Consider the following 10688-nt stretch of genomic DNA (forward strand, 5'->3'; position numbering starts at 1 on the left):
TATGAGTAATGCCGCTATGATTATTAATGTGTAATTCTTTGTGAACACAAATTGTTAGTTCTTTTGATTATATAACTAGGAGTCGAACTGGCTGAGCTATGGGGTAACTCTATTACACATAGTGTGAGGAACTGAAAAACTGTTTCCGAAGAGGTTGTACCATTTCACACACCATCAATGAATGAGAGTTTGTTTTCACTCAGTTCATTTTTCTACATCTTTGTTGATACTTATATTTGTTTGCCTTTTTTATTTTAGCCATTTGCTGGAGGTAAAGAAAGAAAAAAATAATAAATAGGTCAACCTTATTCTTATTTGGCTTGCATTATTCAAATGACTAATGAGGTTGAGTATCCTTTTTTGTACTTACTGTTAATTTGTTTACCTTCCTTAGAAAATTGTTTATTTAAATTGTCATTTTTATTTGTATTTATCTTATTACTGAATTGTAAAAGTCTTTTATGTAGTACTGACTTATAAGTCGCTCATTAGAACCACAGTTTGCTAATCTTTTCTTTCATTTTGTGGATTGTCTTTTCACTTTCTTGATAGTGTATTTTGAAGTAGAAACGTTTCTAATTTCAAGGAAATTCAATTTATCTACTTTATCTTTTGTCACTCATGTTTTTTTTCACATTGAAGAATGATTGCCTTACCCAAAACCCACCAGGAAGATTTAATTCTATGTTGTCTTATAGCTGGTTTATAATTTTAGGTTATGTATATAGGTCTTAATCTATTTTGAGTTAATTTCTAGTATGAAGTACTGAGGCCCCATACATTATTTTACCCATTGATATGCAGTTTTCCCACTGCAATTTGTTGTAAAGACTGCTTTTTTCACATTGACATGTCATGGCAACCTTGTAGAAAATTATTGGTCATAAATTTAATGTCTATTTATGAATTTCAAAAAAAGTTCTCTTAATCTATACGTCTCTACTTATTTCGGTGTAACACTGTCATGAATATTTTGGATTTACAATCAATTTGGAAATCAAACAATATGAATCCTCTTACATTTTAAAAAATGGTTTTACCTATTCTGAGTTCTTTGCGTGCGCGCGCACACACACACACAGACACATATATGTAAATTTTATGATTAGCTTGCCAATTTCTTAAAAAAAAAAAAAAAAAAAAAAAAAAAGAAGCCAGTTGAGATTTCATACCATTATGTTGAATCTGTACAAAGTTTCAGGAATATTGCCCATTTAACTGTAGTCTTTCTTTTTACTTTTGCCTTTTTAATTGACAGATAAAATTGTATGCATTTCTTGTGTTCAATATGATGTTTAAAAATATATACACATGCACATTGTGGAATGGCTAAATTTAGCTAATTAACATATACATTAATTCACAAAGTTACAATTATTGTGATGACAACACAAAATCTACTCTCAATATTTTTCAAGAAGTCTTTTATTCTATGATATGGGTGTTTCCCCATTTGTTTAGTTCTTCTTTAATTTTCTTCAACAACGTTTCATAGTTCACTATATGAGTCTTGCAATTCTTTTGTTAACTTTATTCCTATTTTTGCTGATGCTCTTGTAAATAAAATCATTTCTTAATTTCATTTTCAGATTGTCCACTTGCTGATATATAGAGCTACAGTTGATTTTTTGTACATTGATCTTATGTTCTGAAGACTTCCTGAACGCACTTATTAATTATAATAGTATTAGCGGATTCCTTATATTTTGTATATACATGATCATTTTAACTGCTAATAGTTTTACTTTCTAGTATCTGATCAGGATGTCATTTACTTTTTTTTCTTATTTAAATGCGACAAAAAGGACCTTTAGTACATTGGTGAATGGAAGTACTGAGAGTGAAAATTATTGCCTTTCCATGGTATTCTATTTTTTACAATTAAATATGGTAACACGTGAATATTTTTCATAGATACTCATTTTTAGTTTGAAGTGTTCTCTCCAACTCCTGTTTTTACATGCTTTTAGTATGAGTGTTTAATTTTTTCAAATGCCTTACTTGTATATCTTGAGATTTACATACTTTTTTCTTTTATTTTTTTAATATGGAATATTATGGTGATTAATTTTTGAATGTTAAATTTTGCCTTCCTGAAATAAACTCATTGGTCATTATGTATGCTTATTTTTGTCATTGATTTGCATTTTTGCAAATATTTTTATAATAATTTTTGTTCCTTTGTTTGTTAGATATGGTTTTCTGTAATTTCTTTTTCATATGCTGCCACTGTCTGGTTTTGAAATTAGGGTAATTCTGTTCTCATAAATTGGAGCGGAATTTCTTTTCTTCTAATTTTTTTGAAAGAGTTTTTGTAGGAGTTGTGTTAATTATTCATGAAATGTTTGACAGTGGCACATAATAGGTTTATAGTTTTGTTTAAGTATTCTATTTTCTTGTTGATATTTTATGTAGTAGTTTTATCCATGTTTGAAACTGAATATTAATGACACCAATGACGGTTTGTCTATTCCTTGTCTTCGGTCTGTTAGTCCTTGTTTCCACGTATTGTGAGGCTGTTTTATTATATATGTAAAGTTTTATTATTGACATGTCTTCTGAATGGATTAATGCTTTTGTTGTTGTAAACTGTTCTTTGTCTCTAGTAACTCATTTATATTTAAAGTCTATATTTTCTAATATTAGTATAGAGATCTTAGCTCTTATTTTTACTGTTTACATTGTACATCTTTTCCTGCTCTTTTTCTTTCAACTGATTTGTATCTGAAGACCTAAAATATGTCCATGGTAGACAGCCTATAGATTGATCGTAGAATTTTTACCCATTCTTCAAGTATCTCCCACTAAAAATTGGAATGTTTAATCTATTTATGTTTAATGTAATTAAATTTATATTTTTTAAATATATTTCAATTTCTGCCTTCTGTAAAATATATTTTTTCTACCACGGAATTTTGATTTCCTTTTCTTGTTTTAATTTACTTTTGAAGTTTGTTGTTGTTATTGTTTTGTTTTTCTGGTTTGGTTTGTGCGCATGTGATTTGTTGTTGTTGGCCTGGACATTTCACTTTGTACCTTACAATAAAGGAATCTAGTTTTGATTAATACCAACATAACTTTGCTAATATATAACACTTTCCTCTTTTTCCACTTTTATGCCTTCTTGTAAAAATGGTACTTATTTATACAAGATATGTTCATCAATACAATACTATAATCAATGCTTTATGATTTTTTTATTTTTTATTGTGGTAAAATATGCATAAAATTTATTATTTCAATTATTTTATGACTATGGTTAGTGGTAATAACTATATCCACATTCTTGTACAGCCATTAGCATTATTCATCTTTAGGACTTTTATTGCATCTCTCAGGCTGAAATATGGGCTCATTAAAAAAATCACTCTTCATTTTTACCTCCCCAAGCCCCTTGTTGCCGACATTTTGTTTTGTCTCTATAAGTTTCACCACCCGAGGTAACTCATATAAGTGGAGTTACGCAAGTTGGTCTTTTGTGGCTGGTTTATTTCACTTAGCATAATGTCTCAAGATTCATTCATGTTGTAACATATGTTAAAGTTTCCTTTTTCTTGCTGAAAAAATATTTCATTGTATGTATATAATACATTTTGTCTACCCATTTATCCACTGATGAATACTCAAGTTACTTCCACCTTTTGGCTACTTTAAATAATGCTGCTATAAATGTTGGCATACATGAAATATGGATACACACACAGACATGTCTGTTCAATCCTTGGGCATATACTCCAATGTGAAATAAATGGATTATATGATAACTCTAAGTTTCAATTTTTAATAAACTGCCATACCATTTTCTATAGTAGCTGTACCATTTTACATTTTCACCAACCATGCACAAGCATTCCAGTTTCTTCATATCCTCACCAACACATATGATCTATTTTGTTTGTTTATAACAACTATTCTAATGAACGTGAAGTGGTATCTTGTGCAATTAGTTTGAATTTCATCAATGATCAGTGATATAGAGCATTTTATATGTGTTTATTTGCCATTTGTAGATCTTATTTGGAGAAACATCAATTCAGGTTTTTTACTCATTTTTAAATTCATTTTGTTATATTTATTGCATTATAGGGGATCTTTATATACTCTGGATATTAAGTTCACATCCAGTATATAATTTTCAAATATCTTCTCCCATTTCATGGGTTGCATTTTCACTCTGTCCATAGTGTTCTTAGATGCACAAAAATTTAAATTTTGCTAAAAATATTGCTTTATATCTTAGAAATGGTCACCAAATTTAACTTTATGAAATATTTCCCTTTTGTTATCTTTAAGAGTTTCAGCTCCATTTTTGGTTAAATTTTATATACTGTGTAAAGTCAGCATCCAGCTTCATTCTCTTTTTCATGAGTTTGTCTAGTTTGCCTAACACATCTGCTAAAAATACCGTCCTTTCCCCATTGAATGGTCATGGCTCTCTATATTACTTTGAGTTACCTAAATCTCTGATATGATTTAAGATTACTTTAGCAAATAGATTAGTCAGAGTTTTACTGGGAAACAGAAGAATAGGATATAGGTACGTGACATGTATTATAAAGATATTGATTCACACAATTTTGACACTGAGAATTTCCATGATCTGCTGTCTGAAAGCTGGAGACCCAGAAAATACAGTAGTGTAATTTGAAGACTTAAGAGCTGGAGAACCAATGGTGTAGATTCCAGTCTCAATCTGCAAGCCCATTCGGGAGTGCAGAAGGAGAGCAAAAGATTGATGTACCAGCACAATCAGGCAGAAATAAAATTCAGCCTTTCTTCACCTTCTTTTGTTCTGTTCAGGCCCTCAGAAAGTTGGATGATACACATTGTATTAGTCAGGATTCTCTAAAGGGATAGAGCTAATAAGCTATATGTATATATGAAGGGGAGTTTATTAGGAGAATTGACGTACACGATCAGAAGGTGAAATCCTACAATAGGCCTTCTGCAAACTGAGAAGCAAGGAAGCCAGTCCGAGTCCCAAAATCTCAAAAGTGGGGAAGCCGACGATGCAGCCTTCAGTCTGCAGCCGAAGGCTCAAGAGCCCCTGGCAAATCATTGGTGTAAGTCCAAGAGTACAAAAGCTGAAGAACTTGGAGTCTGATGTTCAAGGGCAGAAGGCATCCAGCACAGGCAAAAGATGAAGGCCAGAAGACTCAGCAAGTCTCCCCATTCCACTGTCTTCTACCTGCTTTATTCTAGCCACGTTGGCAGCTGATTAGATGGCGCCTACCCAGGTTGAGGACGATTCTGCATGTACCCTGACTCCAATGTTAATCTCCTTTGGCAACACCCTCACAAACACTCCCCAGGAACAATTCTTTGCATCCTTCAATCCAATCAAGTTGACACTCAATATTAACCATCACACTCGTCCACATTTGAGATATGGCTCTGCTTTCCTAAGTAGAATTCAGATATCAGTCCCTTTTGGAAACATCCTCACAGACACAACCAGAAATAATGCCAGCTATCTAGGCATCCTGTGTCCCAACCAAATTAACACATGAAACTAACCATCCGTGGCTCATGTCTGTAATCCCAGCACTTTGGGAGGCCAAGGTGGGTGGATTACGAAGTCAGGAGATTGAGACCATCTGGCTAAAACCAGGAAACCTGGTCTCTACGAAAAAAATACAAAATATTTAGCCAGGCGTGGTGGTGGGCACTTGTAGTCCCAGCTACTAAGGAGGCTGAGGCAGGAGAATGGCGTGAACCCAGGAGGAGGAGCTTACAGTGAGCCGAGATCATGCCACTGCACTCCTGCCTGGGCGACAGAGAGAGACTCTGTCTCAAAAAATAAGAAATTAACCATCACAATTAATAATCTGTTTTATAGGTTACAATTATTTATTCATCCCAAATTATAAATGTTTATGGCACAAAATTGAACCTCGAGGTTCAATTTTGAGGTTTTGTGTTTGGCCATTTGATCAATTTCATTTTTCATTTATTTTTCAAGATAATTGAAATTATTGGTCATAGACATCTGTTCTGTGGGCCATATAAAACTAGATTTATGTACATTTTGAAACGAGGAAAAATATGTTACCAATGTCGACAATCATTTTAACTGATACAGATGTAACAGTTTTCAAAAGTATAAATGGAAAAAAAGTACAATATAGAGATGTCAGTTTATGAAATGGTACATTTGTTTGTGTCAAGAGCCTCTCTCGTATCTTTGGTTTGCTGACTGTAAAGAACCAGTGAATTTTACAGGTCCCTTATTCTAAGATTTTGTTCTGCTAGAAACAGTTACTAACAGACTGGAAGAAAGTGCAGGTAACTGAAATTCGCACAGTGAATTATTTCAACTATTACTGCTTCTTTAATCACACACTGCATGTCTGCCACTTCTAATAACAGCTTGGTGTCTAGCAGGCATTCTGCTTTATCTCTGAATTTCACTGCTTGTGTGATCCTTTGTGAATAAATTAGTCTAGTAGTCATTATGTGCAGTCTTAGATTAACATTCACTCTATTTGTATTGCTTCCATGTACTTTTTTCTGTTAAGAACTAACTAGCACTGACACTTGGTCTGATCTAACCCATGCATTCCTACTGCCACTGGTGAAATTTCCATAAACCAAATATTACCTGCCATGTTTCTTTGTATAAATTGCCCCTTGTTTCAAAAACAAAATAACATATTCTCTTTTCTTTTCAGCATGGTCATATTGAATGTGACTTTATATGTCTATTTCTAAATGATTTTCTTTACTGACTTGATGATCTCTCATTTTTCCGTCTGAGTCAGCATCTACATTTCTTTAACTGTTTTCCTTTGAACCATTTTTTTCTTTCTTTGGTTAAAATGGTAAAAGTAGCACATTTTATTATTTTTATAAAAATTTAAATGATGCGTAACATTCCTTATTCTTAAGTTAGGGTTCAAATAAAAAATGCTATTTATATTTTCTTCATAAAATAATTTTAACTGCTGTGACACTCTATGAATTAAAATATTTCTTCTATCCTTACTCTACTAAAACTTGCTGCACAAATTTTCTTTTCAAATTGAATAAAATGTTTTCTGAAAAGTAGTTGCTATATCTTCATAAGAAATCTCAAATGTAGGCATCTTATTTATTAAATAAATTAATGTAATTTGCTTTGGTGAAATTCTGTTAGACATTCATTCCTCTTAGTTAAAATCCATCTATCAATTTTACAAGTTAATTTGCATTTATTATATTTCTTTTAGTATTATCCACTTATTAAAATGAGTTTTCTAAGAATAACAATTTAGGCCGGGCGCGGAAACTCACGCCTATAATCCTAGCACTTTGGGAGGCTGAGGTCGGTGGATCACTTGAGGTCAGGAGCTCAAGACCAGCCTGACCAACATGGTGAAATCCCGTCTCTACTAAAAATACAAAAATTAGCTGGGTATGGTGGCAGATGCCTGTAGTTCCAGCTACTTGGGAGGCTGAGGTATGAGAATCCCTTGAGCCCAGGAGGCAGAGTTTGCAGTGAGCTGAGATCGCGCCACTGTACTCCAGCCTGGATAACAGAGTGAGATCCCTCCAAAAAAAAAAAAAAAAAAAAGATTTATAATTTAGCAACAAGTCTTCTTTTTTTTTACTTATTATTTATCTATTTTTATTAAGGCTCAGATATCACAGCTTTTGAGTAAAAGTTAAAGAATTTGTCACTATTATACTTGTTTACTCAAGTATACTAAAGTTTCAAGGCATATAAACATTGCTTTATCCTTTACATATTAACTGGTATTTGTTGTTATAAACTTTTTTTTTTAGTTTCTGTGGATAATATCAAAAATTGCCAATGTTGACTATATTACAAGTCATCATGGTGAGGAATTGGGAACGTCTTCAATTAACAATAAACACTTCTTGAATAAACCTCTAGCTATAATACTGCCAATGTGCAAAGCTGTTATAAACTATTTGTAGAAGATTAAAAATCCACTGTGTAATCTATTCTATTTGTATAACATATGTTAGTTATTTTGAATTGTTTTGTGGAATTATTCTGATTAAAAGAGAAAATTCATTGATTATATTAGAAAGTTTCAACATATTTCTAGCTTTATGTATCATCTATAAATTGAAGTTCAAAGAGAGGAAATTTCTATTGAAACGTTATTTTATTCTTATACCGCTTTGTGTGTGTTATATCATTTTGCTTTTAAAAATATAATGTATTTAAATATATAGTAAACTAGAAACAATGCTCCACAATTTCATAAGAAGCCCATATTTCTATGGTAATGCATTTACTTTTACATTATGGATAGTTAAGTTCAATATTAATGATTAGAAGAAAAATAAGGTATTATAATGTCACATAAGTAGTGAATATATATTCTTTAATCTTCAACAGAACATAAGCATTTGACCTTATGTTCTGTTGAAGATTAGATCAGAAGGCTTCCTTCTTACTGTGGTATATGACTTTTGCTTTTCCACAACAAGATAGGAAGTGTATAAAAGATAAGGCTGCAAGAAATCTTACATTGTAACAGTCAATTCAAATGCTTTGTGCTGCAAATGTAACTGGGAGCCAGATATTGACGGCAAATGACAGCTTTTCCCAGGGAAACTCCATTTAGCACTTAGGAAATGAAATATAAAAGACAAGTTAACTGATTCCCAAAGTAACAATTATATGTCTATAAGAATGAAGAGAAGACTTAAACAGTTATAAAATTGGTAGAGTCATTGTTAGAAAGGAACTTAAACATCAACCTTATTTGAATTTCTATGTATATTTTACTAGAAATGGTGTTTTATGGTAATTATTCTATATATATTACAAATATATGTATATTACAAATAATATATATGTGTAATATATCATGTATATTATTCCATGTTCCCCATATTATTACATACAGTCAGACAACCTGACTCTTTGGCTATGGGCTTTTTGTACTGGAAGGTTGGAAAAACACAGGTCTATTCCTTGAACAGGTAAGTGACTGTCGTCCAAACCCTTTATCATGTAGTAATATCATAAAATTAGGTTTGTGGCCTGAGCTGCCACTTTAGATCTCTACCAGATTTGTTAACTTTGGTAACTAATTGAAATCATTTCCCATAGCACTTTTATATAATCAAGTTTCTAAGAAGCGTTAGGTATTAACACTTAACTGGGAGTCATTACATGATAACCAGAAAGGGCCTGATGATCATTCTCAGTAAGTAGGTAAAGTTGACTTGGGTGAGATTAAAGAGATCTCTGTCCAAGCACAATTTCACTAATACGACTGAGATGACATACCCGATTCATAGATATAGAAGGTAGAATGGTAGGTGCCAGAGGCTGAGGGAAAGAGGAAATGGGGAGTTATTTCTTAATAAGTAAAGAGTTTCCATTTGGAAGCTGAGAAAGTTTTGGAGATATATGGTGGTGATGTGATGGTTGCGCAATAATGTGAATGTATTTAATGCCACTGAATTACACACTTAAAAATGGTGGCAATAGTAAATGCTATAGTATGTGTATTTTATCATAACAATGGAAATGTGACCGGCATATAAAGTCTTGTAGAATAGAGGTATTCAATGCTACAGTCTGAATGTTGGTGTCCCCCTCAAAATGTATATGTTGAAATGCTAACTCCTAAAGTGATTGCATTAGGAGATGAGAGTTTGGGGAGGCGATTAACAAGTTAGGACAGAGCCCTCATGAATAAAATTAGCATCCTTATAAAAGAGGCCCAAGACAGCTGCTTTGCCTCTTCTGTCACATAAGGACACGGGAACAATGTGCTGCCCCTAAGGAAGAGGGTTCTGATCAGACACTGACTCTGTGGGTGGCTTACTCTTGGACTTCCCAGGCTCCAGAACTGTAAAAAACAAATATTCGTTGTTTATAAGCCAATCATTTCTGATATTTTGTTATATCAGCCCAAATGGACTAAAATATTTAATGTTTAGAAAACATAATAGAGAAAAAATATTTTATTTCTTGTTGGGAAGTCATTTCTGAAACAATGAAATACTACAAGGAAAAATGGTTTTAGATATAAGAATATTTAACATATATAAGTTTAAAAATTAAAAAATAAAAGTTCATAATATCAGATATATAGTTATATTCTATTAATCAATTAAATAATGCTAAGATAATGGCTGAAAAATGTTATGCAATAATGTCAATTTCTTAAGAGTCTAAAAAATGTTCCAATGTTTCCCTGGATAGTAATAAAATGTATAATTAAATGATATTCCATTTTCAACTATAAAACTAAAAATCTCTGCTTTTTGTTTACATTTTCAACGGTCAATACTGGCAAAGATCTGGAACATGAATGTTTGTTTCTTTGTACCCAACTGAATGACTATGATGTATTTGGAAAAGCATTTACTAGATGTGTCAAAGTGAGATTTTTAAAATGTCAGTTATTTTATGTCTCTCATGAACAGCACTGTGACTTAATCTGAAAAATGTAGTAGTAGATATTTTTATTCTTATATTTTTTCTTTTGGAATTTCTAAACTTTATAGACGGTAGACTGTCCGTATATATTGCAGTGATAATCAGAAAGCCAACATTCACTGAATGCTATTTTTAAGAAAAAATATATATACATATCTAGTTTGAAGACAACCTAAATATAATGTTTCATTCATCTTCTATAACTGAAACTTTGCACCTTTTGACCAACAGCTCTCCACTTCTCACCCCCCACCCCGCATCCCACCACCAACCTCTG

General features: G+C 32.2%; 1 non-coding gene across 1 annotated transcript; it reads right to left on the reverse strand.

Moving 5' to 3' along the window:
* Positions 1-7764: 7764 nt before the first annotated feature.
* Positions 7765-7902, reverse strand: LOC112425116 (U4 spliceosomal RNA). Its single transcript, XR_003016124.1, has one exon. It is a non-coding gene; the product is annotated as a U4 spliceosomal RNA (small nuclear RNA).
* Positions 7903-10688: the final 2786 nt, after the last annotated feature.

The sequence above is a fragment of the Macaca nemestrina genome, chromosome 6, assembly GCF_043159975.1.
Source record: "Macaca nemestrina isolate mMacNem1 chromosome 6, mMacNem.hap1, whole genome shotgun sequence".
In the NCBI taxonomy this organism is placed as follows: Eukaryota; Metazoa; Chordata; class Mammalia; order Primates; family Cercopithecidae; genus Macaca; species Macaca nemestrina.